Source organism: Marmota marmota, unplaced genomic scaffold, assembly GCF_001458135.2.
Source record: "Marmota marmota marmota unplaced genomic scaffold, marMar, whole genome shotgun sequence".
Classification (NCBI taxonomy): Eukaryota; Metazoa; Chordata; class Mammalia; order Rodentia; family Sciuridae; genus Marmota; species Marmota marmota.
The window spans coordinates 106485-123073 of NW_026000037.1; the positions used below are offsets into that span (position 1 = coordinate 106485).

Genomic DNA, 16589 nt, shown 5'->3' on the forward strand with positions numbered 1-16589 from the left:
CCTCCGTCTCTCTGCACCCCAGGAAGGGCACCTGCTGGCCCTAGGGTTCTTGGCTGGCAGGTTCGGCCTTCATCCCTGGAAGGTGACCCACCCTCTCTCTCTCCTGTGGGCTGCAGGAAGGGTTCTAGCGAGTGACCTGATAGGACCTTGTGGGGCAATGATGGCCACTAGCCGTGAACTCCTGCTGACCGTTTCCCTCTGCTCAGCTGCGGTAGCTCTGTCACATCCACCTGTCACTGCCACCTGTCAGGACAGCACACACTGCGCTGGTGGCTCATGTCCCTCGTCCTTGCTGTGCCTCCTGGCCCAGCCTCCCCTGATGCCCCTGACACCCTGTGGGATGGAAGCCGTCGCAGGGAGGGCCAGTCACGTGTGACCATGAGCCTCCACGCTGGGCTCTGGCCTGGCTGGTTCTTAGCCGTGGTGTCACGGAGGCTCTGGCCCATGCTACCTTCCATTATTCCCAAGCACATCGCGCCCCTTATGACCCTACCTTCCAAGGTTGGGGGAAAGACGTCATGTCCAGCTATGAACACATCCCAGTCCTCAGAACCCAGCCGTCCAGGAGGCAGAGGCCAGAGGTGTCACAGTGTGCTCCCTGTGGGACCCCCACGGAGCTCCTCTTACTCCTCAGGTCCTGAACCCCGGGCAAGCGTGGTGGGCGCACCTCCTGCAGGCCAGGGGCCACCCCGGGCAGTGACGCTGGCTTTTGCTCATCCCACATCTCTGCTCCGCGTTTGGCAGTTGCTCTTGCACACAGTGGTTCCGCCAGTGCAGGCTTTGTTCAAGGGCCCCGTCTTGGTCAGCAGAAGGGGTGACGAGCTCCTGAGGGTTCACCTGGGCTTCTAAAGATGCAGCCTGCACGTGCTCACCACACTGGGGTAATGAAGAGCTTTAACAGACAGCTGTGGACACTTCTCCTGTGTGAAGGCGCCTGGTGGTCAGTGGCCGCCCAGTGGCTGGGGTGTCCACAGCCTGGGCTCTGGCAGGGCCGGGGCGTCCCGCTCTTGGCCGCTGGCTCTTCCCCCAGTTCTGTGCCGGGTCTGCTCTGTGTTGGATTCTGGAATTCTTGTGTTCCAGCTATAGATCCACAGACGCCCCCCTCGCCAGAGCCGAGGACCGGGCTCTGGTGTGAGATCTGTCGGGCCGTCCTTGTGTGGTGTGACGCACTTGCCTGCCTCCATGTTCTCCTAGTGACAGTGGAGGGGAACGGGGTGCAGTGTGGGCTGCTGACTGTGCCCCACCCCAAGGAGGACACTTTGCGTTCCACCCTCAGGGTCCCGGGTACCTGACAGCCTCTGGTGTCTGAGTGGGAGCTACGCTGATTGACTCTGTCTTTTGGGATGATGGACGGGATTTGGGGTTTCACTTAATGAAAACATTTAGTACTTTAAAATGATGAAACCTGGTAGAAAGCATCTAATCAAACATCCGAGCAACCTAGAAACCTGCACTTCTAAACAGCGAAGCAAGAAGCTGCGTGTGCCCCAGGGGCGTCCCCAGGCTCCGCTCTAGGACGCCCTTGTGGGTGGTGTCCAGGTGTGACACTGGTGCTCACGGGGGCAGTGAGCCGGCCCGCAGTCCTGCCTGGAGCCCCTGCCACGCGCCCCTGCAGCGCTCAGCACCGTTTTCTCCCCCCAGGGTCTTCTCCAGCCATGGCTCCACTGACCACCACACCTCCACTGTTTCCTGGCCCATGGCTGAACGGAGCCAGCTCTTGCCAAGCCAACACGATGTCCATTCCCTTCCACAGGGAAGCCCTCCGGGACGTGCAGAGGTGGAGTGTCCTCTTGGTTCATCCTGTGGTGCTGGGGGTGGATCCCGGGGCTCAGGTTGGCCAGTCCAGCCCCATTGCCTCCCTGGGCCTGCTGTCTGTCAGTGGCCCCGCTCCTCCTGATTGCCGGGTACTGGCCGGTGCCTACCCTTGGGCTGTCGTCTCTGGCTCAATCCATTTTCCTATTTGAAATAAAGGCATTTAACAAAGTTTTAATTTTAGGTTTTTATATTTACTAAAATTCATTTTCCCCTGATTTGATTTCAGGTTGCTTTTCTTGGTCTTGATTGAAGATTGATAATAATGTCACATCTTAATAGAAATAACAAAAATATGTACCAGGACCCAGTAAAAACTTAACTAACCATTTTCTTCTTTCCCAATCTCCCATCCTCAAAATGCAGTTACAAAAGCGTGTGGCACGCGAGCGAGAGCTTAGCATTTAGAAGCATCTCACGTGTAGATTCTAGACACCATCCTCCCTTCCTGTGCTTTCTGCTTGGTGGCAGGCAACGTTCTCACAGTCGGTGTGAGTCCCCACTGCTGTGGTGGCTGGGACACTAAGGCCCAGCAGAGGTGGCACGCTCAACGCGGTGTTCGCTAGACTCAGGTTTGGGTGTGACCTTCCCAGTGTGTGAGAATTCCTGACCATGTGCCATGCCAGGGTCGACCCGGGATTTCACATCACAGTTCTGTGCAGGACTCTGTTCACATCCTCAGAATGTTTGAACCTGTTTCTGGTCTTAGTTTGTAAACTTGAAACACCAACAAAAATATTTTCTTAAAAAAAATAGTAAGATCATCACTTCAAGGTACAAACTCTGAGAAACAAGGACATTCTTCCAATTATTTGATATCTTGGGGACGTGGGAACTAGATGAGCACAGTTCATGAAAAACCCACAGCCCGAAGACGTGTCTGCTGGAGGGCGCTGGGCCGGGCGGCTCTCCTTTTAAAGCTCTTCATCACCCCAGGTGTGGTGAGCACTTTCCGGTTGCATCTTTAGAAGCCCAGGTGAACAATGAGGACTTTCTGGGATGCGTGTAAGAACCGGGAGTGCAGCCCGTGTTCCTCTGCACCGTCTGCCAGCTCTGAAGACCTAGCACAGTTGAAGGCCGCAGTTGCTTCTTTCTTACGTTGTCCATCTCTGGTCCGATGTGCCGTTGCCGTCCAGGCACCCTGAAGCTGCAGATGGCTGGCGTGGAATGACCTCTGGGGTCAGGTCTGGGTCCTGCACCGAAGGGAGCAGAGGGTGTGGTGAAGTCAGTCGGTCACTCGAGCCTGAGCCCAAATCATTTAAGAGGTCTGACCTGGAAAACAGATAACTCTAGGAATGCCCTGGCTGGTTTGTTTTGCTTATATTTTAATTTTACATAGGCTGTAGCATGATTTCAGATAAGAAACTCTACCCCAGGAAGTATTAAAAAGCCCTTTGAGTCATCAGAGAAAAGCAAGTAAAACATCGATGAGATCCCATTTCATTCCAGTAGAAAGGCTATTATTAAAAAAAAAAAAACAAGTCAAAAACCAAGAACTAATTCAAAAAGCAAACAAAGAAACAAATGTTGGAGAGGACTTGGAGAAAAGTAGCTTGTGTGTACCAGTGGTGAGATAATAAATGAACTAGAAACTAGACCGACCCTATGGCCCAGCTACCCCACTCCAGGGAACACGGTCAAGGGAAACGACATCAGCATACCGAAGGCCCAATTTATTATGGCACTACTCACAGCAGCTGAGCTGTGGAGTCAGCCTGGTTGCCCACCAACAGAGGAAAGTGAAAACGTGGTGCACATGAGTGGAGGGATATCGTTCAGCCACAAGAAGAAAGCCATGATGCCATTTGCAGTGAACCAGTGAACTGGAGTCTCAGGTAAGTGAAATCAGCCAGGTGCAGAGAGTCGAGGACCCCTGCCCCACCCCGTGTGTGAGGAAGCCCAAGCAGAGCCAGTCTGAAGGCAGCGCAGGGAGCCTCACGGTCGGGCAGGGGGTGGTGGGATTTGGTCGGCCCATGGGGCGCTTGGGAAGGCATTGCAGGAACCCTGTTAGAGTATACGACCCGTTCCTATTTGTCAAAAACAAAAGTTTAAAAAGCCCTTTCAATAAGTATAAAGTAAAAATTCCAGGTTACTGAAAACACTGCATCATAACTTGTTTAGGGGAATTTTCCCTTATGCTGCATGAAAAATGGCAATGTGGAGATGTGTTGTGGACATAGATTGTGGGATCTTAGAATTCCAGAATTGATGATTTTTAAGAGATTTTTGTTGTTTTTGTTTTTCTTTTAGAGGGTTGATTTGAGCTATACCATATCAAAAGTGCACTAAAATGTTTCTGGGAATGACCAAAAAATGGAATTTAACAGGATTTAAAATTTCCTTTCATTCCATAAATAACATTCTTTTTGAGAACTGCTTCCCAACTTCAAAGTCTCACTGGGCCACAAGTTGTCGTAGACAGTCATTGCTGGGGGGTTTGGAGTTGATCCTGGAGGAGGAAATCACACTCCCTGCGTTTATGCTAAAGGCTGCCATTTTGACTGATCTTCTTTCCTGGGATGAGATGGGGTGATAAATGGCTCCAGGCACTCAGGTCTTTGGTGTTTGCCTTTACTGCATTTGATGATGGTTATGTTTAAAACCCCTTTGAGCCTTCCTTCTGGAGAGGAAGCCCAATCACCTCCAATCCATGATCTAGTGTTGTGTGAACACAGCGGGGCCATTTCTCCAGAACTGCCGGGAAGATTGGCTCACGCCAATAAATGGCCCCAATAATCACAGACACTTAAGAACTGGCCTAAAACTGTGTCTTACTCTTTCTGACACAGTTCTCCCACATGCTTTTCTGGGTTTTTTTTCTTGTTTTTTTTTTTTTTTTTTTTTTGAGAGAGAGAGAGAGAGAGAAATTTTAACATATTTTTCTTAGTTTTCGGCAGACACAACATCTTTGTATGTGGTGCTGAGGATCAACCCACTGCCTCACACGGTCCAGGCAAGGGCTCTATCTACCACTGAGCCCCAGGCCCAGCCCCGCCTTTCTATTATTTTTAAATGTAGAACAAAGAGAATAGAATGGTCCCAGGACTGGGTCCAGGTACCCGGAGAGGTGGAGGCAGGATCCCAGGGAGTGGCCAGTGGGACTGGCTAACTGAGGTGGGCCTGGGCCTTTGATGGAATCCCAGACTTGTGGAGAGCAGCAGCTGCTTCTCCTTCTTCTTCAGAGAGAGAGAGAATTTTTTTAAATGTTTATTTTTCAGTTTCGGTGGACACGACATCTTTATTTTATTTTTATGTGGTGCTCAGGATCGAACCCAGCGCCCTGCGCGTGTCAGGCGAGCGCGTTACCGTTTGAGCCACTTCCCCAGCCTGAGTGCAGCATCTTCTAAACCCCCGCGCAGCAGGGCTCCCAGGGTCTGTGCCCAGAGGCTAGCCGGCCACCAGGACTCCACCAGTGACTGAGGGCGCTCGCTCCTCCAGTGCTCAGGACTGGGCCTCTCAACTGCGCCTCCTACTCCACAGCAGTGTCGTGCCTTCCCCCAGGGCTCTTCCCGGGGCATGGGCTGTGCCAGGCCTTGCTCTGCGTCTTGGCTCACTCCTCTGAGGAGCCGCCATCGCTGGCCTGCGTCTGTCTTAGGCTCCAGGCCCCAGCGTTTCCGGGATGTCCAGTGCAGAGCTGACCACTCTTCCCACAGCTGGGGAGACTCTGCCACCTTCCTGCTGGGGGACCCCAGGGGTCCTTTATCTTGTTTATTTTAAATAATCTTTTACCAAATCATGAAAGGAAGTCACCAGCACAGCCTCCGGATCAATTTTCTAATAGCTTTGTGTTGGGTTCTGTTGGGTGGCCTGGATGGGAAGACCCCAAGCGCATTGGCACTAAGCCATGGTCCTTCCCACAAGTCCTCCAAGTGGTGATCTGCTGTGACATCTCTTTGGGATCAAATTTATCTAAATGTGCCAATCTTCCATTTTCCTAATAAACAATTACCCTGACAACCTGCTCTTCGTGCTCCGTAGAAGCCTCTTAAGATCTGACTTCTTACGGTCCCCCACAAATACTTTGAGGTCACACCTATGAATTTCTCCCAGGACTTGAGGCGCCACTGGCCCTTTTGAGGCCCAGACTCTCACCGTCGTTGTTCCTGTGTGCACCTGTGACTTGATGAAGGTCCTCGTCGGTCAGGTGCCCCAGACGTCGCAGACACGTGGAACCCAGCAGGATGCCCTGGGCTCCTATGGAGCTTCCGCTGGCCCTTGCTGCTGCTTTGGGTTGAAATGTCTATGTTTCAATTGTATATTCCATCTTTAGAACTTGAAAATCACTCTCCTTGTGAGAGAAAGAATGAGTTCTATTGTCTGTTAGCGGATTTCTCTCGTCCCTAAGCAATAGATCGTCCCTTTCCTGTCCTTCTTCCCTCGTCACTCCAGATGTGGTGGAAAAGTACTTTATGTCGTCCTAAGTGTGCCTCACAAGTCACAGCTCATTTTGAATGTAGCACTTTTGACACGGATTTAAAATGCACTTTACATATGGTTGTGTATGTTTTTTAACTTTACAGAATGTTATACGTATTTTTCCATTTAATTAAATAAATTCTGAGAGCATATTTAATGTCTGTTTAATAGCACATCTTATTTAACCATCTCCTGTTTGGGGCTGTTTGGTTTGAATCCAGATTTTTTTGCTTATTCTGCAATTTTAAATAAGGCTCCTGTGGACATCTTGGCACATCATGCTTTGCCGACTTTCTGATTATCTCCTTATGCTGTGCTCCAGCCTCCAAGCACTCCGTTTCTCCTGCCCAGACACTAAACTGGCTGGCTGTTTTTCCAATCCATGTCCACAGAATGCATTTTGTACACAATGATCTCTAGAACTTCTTTGACTCACTAGCTGGAGTGTGGCCATCTGAGTCTTGAGATCTTCCACAACCCCTCCAAGTGACACCCTAGCAACACTTAGCATGCCTGTAGGGACAGGGGACAGAAGGAAAGGGAAGACACCTGCCTGGTGACGATGGCAGGAGGGTGAGCTTTCACATGCATCACTCTGTGTGTGCGCATGACTGTGCATACCCGTGTGAGCCTGTGTGTGTGCCTGTGTGTGCAAACCAGTGCTGTGAATGACTATGTGTGCATGCCTGGCATGTATTCTTGTGTGTCAAGCCTGCATATGCATGCCTTTATGTGTGTACGACTGCATGCATTTCTGCATGCCATGTAACTGTGTGTGCATGCCTCTGTGTGTGTTTTACTGTGTGAGCATGCCTGTGTGTGTGCATGCCTCTGTGTGTGTCACTGTGTGAGCATGCCTGTGTGTGTATGCCTCTGTGTGTGTGTGTGACTGTGTGTGCATGCCTGTGTGTGTCACTGTGTGAGTATGCCTGTGTGTGTGCATGCCTCTGTGTGTGTCACTGTGTGACCATGCCTGTGTGTGTGACTGTCTGTGCATGCCTCTGTGTGTGTGACTGTGTGTGCATGCCTCTGTGTGTGTGACTGTGTGACCATGCCTCTGTGTGTGCATGCCTCTGTGTGTGTGTCACTGTGTGAGCATGCCTGTGTGTGTATGCCTCTGTGTGTGTGTGTGACTGTGTGTGCATGCCTGTGTGTGTCACTGTGTGAGTATGCCTGTGTGTGTGCATGCCTCTGTGTGTGTCACTGTGTGACCATGCCTGTGTGTGTGACTGTCTGTGCATGCCTCTGTGTGTGTGACTGTGTGTGCATGCCTCTGTGTGTGTGACTGTGTGACCATGCCTCTGTGTGTGCATGCCTCTGTGTGTGTGTCACTGTGTGAGCATGCCTGTGTGTGTATGCCTCTGTGTGTGTGTGTGACTGTGTGTGCATGCCTGTGTGTGTCACTGTGTGAGTATGCCTGTGTGTGTGCATGCCTCTGTGTGTGTCACTGTGTGACCATGCCTGTGTGTGTGACTGTCTGTGCATGCCTCTGTGTGTGTGACTGTGTGTGCATGCCTCTGTGTGTGTGACTGTGTGACCATGCCTCTGTGTGTGCATGCCTCTGTGTGTGTGTCACTGTGTGAGCATGCCTGTGTGTGTATGCCTCTGTGTGTGTGTGTGACTGTGTGTGCATGCCTCTGTGTGTGTGTGACTGTGTGAGAATGCCTGTGTGTGTGTGTCACTATGTGAGCATCCTGTGTGTGTGCATGCCTCTGTGTGTAGGTTCCTGTGGGATTGCATGCCTGTCTGTGTGCCTGCCTGTGCATACCTGTGTGCCCACATGCCTATTGGCATGCCTAAGTGCGTGCATGCCTGTCTGTGTCTGTCCCTCTGTTTGCTCATGCATGTGTGTGCACGCCTGTGTGCATGTGTCTGTGTGTGTACCCCTGTGTGTGTGCATGTGCAGCAGGGGTCGGGGCTGCAGAAGGGAGCTTCTTTATGATTCCTTGTGGACTGTGAAGACTCAGTACACAGGCTTCTTAGTCAGCCACTTGATATTAGCTCAAAAAAACTGCAGCCCAAAACCAAAAATCTTAGCCCACTATATTGAGATATTTTTCCTCATTTTTAGTCTTTTTAGTCTTGTAGCCTCTTTCTTTTCTACTGTAGTGTTTGAGGTAAGGGAGTGTGTACAGGTCCGTCTGTCCTTCTGGCTCCATCCTGTATTCAGACCTGCAGACCAGCACAGGGCTGACAGAAGGCCCTCTGTTCAAGAGGGCACTTCCTCAAGCCACGCATGGGGCTGTTCATGGGGAATTATTTGTGACCCTTGGAAAATAAAGTGAAATCAAGCATTGAATTTTTTTCTTTTCCTCCTGATTCTGCTCAACTCCTGTGGAAGTGTTGCTTTTCAATGCTGTGAGGTTTCCAGCAGTCTGCCAGCCCCGTTGGCTTCCCATCGAGGCAGGATGTCACTTGTCTCATGACATCCGGTGGCTGCACGGGGGTGACCTGGAGCTGGTGCTCCTGTGCCTTCTCTGTGGATGGCTCTGTCCCCAGGCTGTTGTCCCTGGAGCGCTGCGTTTGTTCTGGCTGGGAACCTCGTCTTACGTGGTCACGCTGTTCTAGGGTCTGTGAGCTAAGAAGGTTTTCCTTTGGAAAATCTGAAGATCCCTTTAGGAGCCATTAGAAGTAAAGGACAAGACTATTCTCAGAAAAACAAATGTTTTACTGCATTTTCTTCAGTAATGAGGCTGTCCAGAGAAATAGCAAAGCAGTAAAAGTCACACATGTGGTGCCACGTGTCAACAAGAGATGACTGCCCATGCAGAAAATGTCCCCAGAGGCCCTGCTAGCCCACACGTGTGTGCAGTCGCCTGGGGGTTCTCCAGGGAGAGGGTCAAACACCCCGTCACATGCAGGCTCCTGGGCTGTGTCTTTCCCCCTTGAATCCAAATAAACACGGGCCTGGGCTGAAAAGGTAGAGACTCAGCTCAGCTGGTGGCAGAGCCCGTCTCGGATGCTGACGAGGCCACCTGGCTGCACCCATCCTCACCTCGAGGTGGACTTAATGTCAGGCGGGCCGGCAGCCGGACCCCTGGAGACGCTGCAGCCTGTGCTCACATGGTGCGGGTGTGACCACATGATTCTCAGGTCTAGACCGACTCCTGGTGAAGTGCCACACCACTGCCACAGCCTGCCACCTGGGGCTCCTCTGGAGAGCCACGCACAGGCCTGCCACGGGAGGACTTGTGACACTGAGCCAGGGCACACACTGCCTGGCACAGCTTTGCTCCTGCTGCAGGATTGGCACAGACATGCCGTGGCTGGGGTCGCAGAGCGTGGCCTTCCTGCTGACTCACAGGAACGGAAGGGACCGACTTCAGGGGTGGCATGATGTCACGTTGCATCCCAAGGCATTTTGCCAGATTTAATTATAGCAGAACCCTCTGGGAGTGAGCATTGGCGTTTATAAAAGCACAGTGGGTAAAGTGGACTTCAGGTTCCACGTTAAGGAACTCTCTCTGACGCGAAGTCAGAAACCCGACTCAGTCGCTGGAGAGACCACTTTGGGGAGCTCACCACAGGAACACGCTTTAAAGTCCCTGAGCAAGCTACGTCGTCACCCACCCAACAACACAAGTCGTCATTTCAACTGGTAAATCACGTCTGTTTCAATAAAATGAATCGGGTGTGACTTTAGCAACGTTCAATGAGGTGTTTTCCTTTTTATTTCTATGTCTGCAGGTATTTTGCCTGAAAACTCCCAGATCTGAATACGAGCCACTTCAGGTTGGGAATGTGCGTCCCTGGGGCCCAGATGTCTTTCATCCCGAGAGCTTGCTCCTGGGGGCTGGGGACCGGACCAGCTAGGAGGAAGGGGTGTGACGTTTCCTTTATATCCTCCTAGAAACAGGACTTCAGCAGAGGGGACTGGACAGGTGGTGGGGTGAGACTGGGGGGGGAGGGGGCTGTTGACACCCCTCAGCGAAGGTCGTTCTAGGTTGGACAGCCAGATCTGGGGAGTGGTCGGTTTTAGCTGCCCAAGCTCATGGGGTGGTCAGCCATCCCAGCTCAGGGCACTGAGGAAGACGTGGCAGGTGGAGGGAGCCCCAAAGCCCAGTATAGCTGTAAATCAGGGGGACTTTATGGTGACAAGCACAACCCTCACCTCAGATGGGCCACCAAGACTAGTTTTTTTAGGTGATATTTTTGCTCTTTAGACTTTACCTCCCAAAGTGACATGGAGAGTAGCTTGTGCTTATTCTCCCCATTTGTTCAAATACAACTCTAAGGAGGGCCTGGGAGGAATACAGACGGAGGTGGTCAGCGGTCATCTGCGAGACCCATGGATCAGAGATGTAGCAGGAAGCAGAGGCTGGAGGGGGCTTTGCCTGAGGTGGACATCGCCAGAGGGACCAGGGCAGTCGGGCCGTAACGTCCAGGGGAGCACACGTGTGGGGCCACCTGGTGCGCTTCAGTGCCCGCGGAGCTGCCCTGCTATGACGCTCCCGCCACCTCCACACGCAGAGGCCGCCCAGTGCTTCTCTTCCCAGTTCCCGACTCGGAGGGCATCTGTGCACTTGTGTGTGCTCACCTGGACCGGCCTGCCTCTTGCAGTCTGAGCCAGAGGGGCCCACCTCCTGGGTCAGCTTCACCAGGTCACCAGGCAGGGACCATGCTGGAAGATGGTGTTCCAGGAGAAGAGGCGGGTGGGCAGCGCCCTGGAGGAGGGGAGGTAGTGCAGCTGTGCAGGCCAGCTAGTGGCAGAGCCCTGGGACCGAGGGACAGCTGCTGCCTCTCACCAAAGGAGCTCCCTGCACCAGGCTGACCCCCCCCTCCACCCCGCGAGATCAAGCATCCTGTGCCAGGGTGGAGGCCGGGCCAAGGTGGAGGCCAGGCCAGGGTGGAGGCCATTCCACCTGAAGTCAACCACTTTACAAAGAGCCTCACATACAATTGGCCGGCAGGCAGTGGGCAGAGGAGGAAGGCCCGGAGTGAGGGAGTATGGGAGGCCTCCTGCTGGTCAGCTCCAGCCAGCACACTGGACTTGTGGGGGACACTTCCAGAGTCTCAGTGCCCCAGGGTGCCCGTCACACCCTGCCCCTGGCTGGCCTCCAAGGCCCCGGCTGGTCCTCGTGCAGGAAGGACAGCACGGTCACGGAGGCGCGATGCGCAGGAATGGCCGGTCTGGCTCGGATCTCTCCCTCTCTCCTGCTGGGTGGCCTGTCGTGCAGGTGTGCCGGAGGGCACTGTGAATGGGGCAGTCACGGCGCAGCTGCTAGGCTCTGGCCTGATGGAGACAGAAGGCGCGTAGGGAGAATGGCTTTCTGACGCACCCACTGACGGCAGAAACTTGGGAAGAGGTCCAGGACTGTTTTTTAAATCTTCGGCTGTTTTCGAAGCCTTGGGGACAGTGTGAGTGCAGTCTCAGCTTTATTGGGAATGGTTGCTCCACAGACTTTTGCAGAAGCTGCTCAGCTGCACACCTGGCAGGCACCTTGGGTTCACAGGGACCTCTGATCTCCCTTCCTGTGACAGGTTTGCACCGTCCAGCCAGGGCCGGGCTCTCTCTGCTTCCTGTTGTGGAGGGTGGGCATTTTCCTCCTTTCCTGGACTTTGGATTTAGCAGCTGATTTTCGTCGGCCACTGGAATGTGGACAGGTGGGATACACTCCCTGCAGTTAGAGGCTTTTCAGGAAATTCTAGGAGTTGTTTTTCTTCTCAGCCCCCGAATGCATGTGTTCTAGGTAAGGCCTGCAACTCAGCCTGAGTTACAGAGGAGGAGGCCCACAGACCTGAGTGAAGCAAAGTCCCTGGGGCCACATCCTCCCATTCCCTGCCTACCTGAGAGGATAGCAAGAAGCGATTCTTGGTTTCATGAACCCACAAGATTTGTTGAGTAGCAAAGCTGAATAGCAAGGATTGAGCGCTTAGAAGTGGAGTACTATATCTTTTTTTTTTAAATATATTTTTTAGTTGTAGTTGGACACAATATCTTTGCTATTTATTTATTTATTTTATGTGGTGCCGAGGATCAAACCCAGAGCCTTGCATGTGCCAGGCGAGCGCTCTATCGCTGAGCCACAATCCCAGCCCCAAAGTGGAGTACTATCTGAACTAAATGAGTGCGTCAGTTTTTGGGGCCAGAGACGTAGCAGTGGGGGCTCCTCAGGAGGCTGGTGATGGGGGTGCACCTGGGAGGCGAACAGCCACATGACACACTTAAGGCTTTCTGAAGAAAGGATTTTAAATGGTCCCAGTGCCAAGTGGTTGTTAGAATCAGCATTTGATAAGGTAACAGAGGAAGGAGCATGAAAACGAAGAGCGTTGGTCACCCGCAGCTCTCTGTGACCAAGAAGCAATCAAGAGTCTGCTCAGCCCAAGGGGGCATCCTTACAAAGCTCGCTGCCGATTTGTCCAAGCAGCGTAAAGGGAGAGGGAGGAGGAGGTTGTGGCGGGTCTCCCTGGAGGCGGGTCTCCCTGGAGGAGGTCCTCAGGAAGATTCCAGGTTGCACTTCTCTGACCAAAGACTCTCAGTCAAATGGCTCCCCCACCCCCATGCCTCAGGGCTTCCGGGGCCTCCAGTGCTGCTAGCCCAGTGGGTCCTCTCCACGCTCCACCGATGCCGTCACACGACATCCCTGCCTGGGGAGGGCATGTGTCCTGCCCCGTGTCCCTGCCCTCAGCCCCGTGAGTGCGTGGTCTGGTGGAGTTTGACATGCGCCACGCGGAGGCAGCAGCAGCTTTAAATGCAGCGTTCACTACGGTCCAGGCCTCTGCAAGTGCGCACCAGGCCGTGTCGTGAAGAGCCTCCTCTGCAGCCTGGTGCAGAAATGAGACACCCGGGGCCAGAGCCAGGCCGCTGACCCAAGCCATGGTGTGCAAAATGAGCAGCACTGAGGACGTCGTGAGCCCCTGGGATTTTGGAATGGTTGTTCTGCAGCAAGACTGACGGTTACACACTTCAAACATTTAGGAACGTTTCCTTATTGATATGTTTAGCTTGATTTGTAAAAATTCGATCCTGATTTATGAGCCAACATAGTTTTGAGGGAAGAGCATCCATGCAGACATCCACTGCTGCTTATAGAAGCTGACGTGTTCTTCCACCTTTGTGGGTCGTTACCATGAAATTTAATTTGAATGAAGTCAGTGGGAGTTGGGACAAGCTTTCATTTACTTAGATGTCCTACAAGGAGAAATGGATGTTACCCAGGGATGAGTCAACCCACCGTGTACAGCAGAGCATCTCCAGCTTGTGCTCCGTTTACCTAAAGCAAAGTTCATAAATGAACGAGCGTCGAGTGACGGGGCTGAGACAGAGGAGGCGTGCGAGCACACACCCGGGGACTGGCGGTCAGTGTAGGTGGCTCACCGTGGCTCGGCTTGTGGAGGCAGTGCCACAGGCGCTGGGCGAGGAAGCACCTGCCCGGCACCACAGGGACAGGCAGCCTCGGGCTGCACGCGTGCTGGGCACCCTGGCCCACGCTGGGGCAGGTTCCAGGACACGCCCTCCAGGGAGCCGGGGCGCGGCACAGCCAGGGGGCCACTGCGAGGCGCCCGAGCCTCTCCAACTGCTGAGCAGTCGCTGCAGTCCTGACATGGCCGGGCTGTCGCTCGGAGACCGAGGGCTGGTGGGAGCCCCAGCAGAGGGGTGAGCAGCCTCAGGCCAGTTCAGCCTTTCTTCGGGCTTCCAGAGCCCACACCTCCTAGGGCCACCTTCGTCCCTGTTTCAGAGGGCCTGCTGCGAGCTCCACCAAGTTGAGCCTTCAGAGATGTGTCCAGTGCGCTCAGAGGGTTTCACGTCACTTCAGGTCAGATCCGCATTTGTAGGACACAGTCAAATGTGGTATTTCCTGAAACAAATAAATAGCTCCTGATGTGAGTATTTCTTAAAAAAGTAAAGAGAAATGATACCTTGCTTTGTTCAGGGAAATATCACTAATAGGAGATCCCTTCACACACTCACAGTGACTTACATCATACCAATTTATGAATTCTTTAGGAATTTGGGAAACAGCACTACAATTGTTAATGATGCACAGAAGAAAATGATTCCCTGGTCCCCAAAGTCCGTTTTTGAGTGGGAATGTGTGCTCACAGCTTCCAGGGCTGCCCAGGCCTCCATCCTCAGGGTGGAATTTGGTGGAGTTTTACGGATCCATCCTGGTGGAGAACCTTGGTAACATCTGACCAGGTTTGAGCTTGTCCAAGGTCCCGTTGTGAAGCTGCTGATGCTGAAGAGTCATAGTTCATCTTTTGCTATTTCAAGAGAAGGGCCTTGAGTGCACAGTGTCACTCTCAGGGACGGTGGGAGTCTCCCTGCAGACGTGGGACTCAGCCGATGAGGTCGGATCATGGAATCCCTAGAGAATGACCTCAGATCTCCAGAAGGGGCCCTTTGGCTGGCCTGGAATGACTCTGAGTTTTCTCTTTGTATTTGAGAAAAAGAAACCAATTTTCTTCATGTTTGGCGTTTACTCCACGTGACTTGCCTGATTGAAAAAGGAAGTTTCTGTATCCTAGAAACAGATTTTTTCTTCCTGAAACTATTGTGTGTTGCAGGAAAATGTTTCTGGATTCACTATTTTGATCATCTGCTTTGTCATTTAGTAGCTCAGTGGCTTCAGGTGACTTTCTCAATCTCTTTGAACTCAGTTTCCTCATATGAAAAAGAAGAGCAGAGTGTCTAGCCCATGACTTGCTGGGGTGGTCAGGTAGCTCGCGGTCCATAGCAGCGCCCAGTCAGTGCCTGGCCCATCGCTGGAGCTCAGCAGGCGCGGGGTGAAGTCTGTTCTCTCAGGTGTGTCCCCAGGTCTCGTGGGCCAGCTCAGTGCTTGTGATCGATCAGGATCCTATGACAATGTGTTCACAGTTTAATTGTGCCTGAATGGGTGTGCTGTCCATGACACGTGCTTGTGTTATCCAAGGTGTGTCGGACAGCTGTGTGGCTTCTTACTGAGGTACAGGACAGGCTGGACGGCTGCCTGGCTTTTGCTCTCGTAGCATGAATGTGCACCTGCTCACAACTTGAAAAGATGAATGCTGGGCAGGAAAGAATGAGGCCAGCAGACACGCGTGTACACACACTCACATGCACGTGTACACACACACACACTACTAGCCTGTAGAATAGATTCTGAAGGGGTAGAAATCGTTTTCCTTGACATTTTTAAAGATCTGGCTGGTCATTATCAGAAGAGTCATTTGCTCAAGCCAATTCATCATGCCATTGAAAACATGATGATTCAGAAGCTTCATATGATTCTTGTGCTTTCAACCCAGTCCTCAAAATTCAAAAATCCTCCCACAGCCTTGACCTGCTGCACAGGGACACACTTTGTTGGTAACATGTTTGTTGAGTTTCTGAGTGTCGCACTTCTCCATGAGATAGGAAAGAGTCCTTGGCTCCCAGTTAATTCCAGAGAATGTCTACGGAGTCCCTGCCGTTCACCACCCGCCCGGGGCGACTTCTCAGGACGGAGGGATTTCATGATGGACAGGCTGTGGCCAAGGACACAGGACAGCCCACACAGCCTTGCTCACACGCAGCTCCCTCACTTGGGAAGAGGAACCCTGGGTAAGTGGGTGAAGGCTCCTCTCCAGGGTTCCATCTGTGTACTGGGAAGGGTGGCAGGGCCGCTCCTGGGGTCGCAGGATGTGAAGGAGGGACCTGGGGGAGAACGGGCAGCTGTGGGCGCAGCGCGTCTCGGTCAGCTCTCCATGTCCACGGGCTCTGCATTGAGTCATCAGCGACACACAGGAAACACCTGAAGAGCTGTGTCTGAGCCAAACACGCACAGACCTCTTCCTCCTCCCCATTCCTGAACAAGGCAGCCCAGCAACCTCTGCACCAGTCACATGGCCTCAGGTGTCAGTCAACTTGGAGATGGCGTCCAGTGCTCAGGAGGGTCCCAGGTGTCAGTCAACGTGGAGATGGCGTCCAGTGCTCAGGAGGGTCCCAGGTGTCAGTCAACGTGGAGATGGCGTCCAGTGCTCAGGAGGGTCCCAGGTGTCAGTCAACGTGGAGATGGCGTCCAGTGCTCAGGAGGGTCCCAGGTGTCAGTCAACGTGGAGATGGCGTCCAGTGCTCAGGAGGGTCCCAGGTGTCAGTCAACGTGGAGATGGCGTCCAGTGCTCAGGAGGGTCCCAGGTGTCAGTCAACGTGGAGATGGCGTCCAGTGCTCAGGAGGGTCCCAGGTGTCAGTCAACGTGGAGATGGCGTCCAGTGCTCAGGAGGGTCCCAGGTGTCAGTCAACGTGGAGATGGCGTCCAGTGCTCAGGAGGGTCCCAGGTGTCAGTCAACGTGGAGATGGCGTCCAGTGCTCAGGAGGGTCCCAGGTGTCAGTCAACGTGGAGATGGCGTCCAGTGCTCAGGAGGGTCCCAGGTGTCAGTCAACGTGGAGATGGCGTCCAGT

The 16589-nt window shown here is 52.9% G+C and overlaps 1 long non-coding RNA gene across 3 annotated transcripts in view; it reads left to right on the forward strand.

Annotated features, from left to right (window-relative positions):
* The first annotated feature begins 6 nt into the window (after nucleotides 1-6).
* LOC125619322 overlaps nucleotides 7-16589 on the forward strand; it is a 42915-nt gene continuing 26332 nt past the window's right edge. For all 3 annotated transcript variants that reach the window (XR_007350802.1, XR_007350803.1, XR_007350801.1), the window contains exons 1-2: nucleotides 7-1777; nucleotides 2179-3647. This is a non-coding gene — a long non-coding RNA (uncharacterized LOC125619322). The remainder of the gene's footprint in view (nucleotides 1778-2178; nucleotides 3648-16589) is intronic.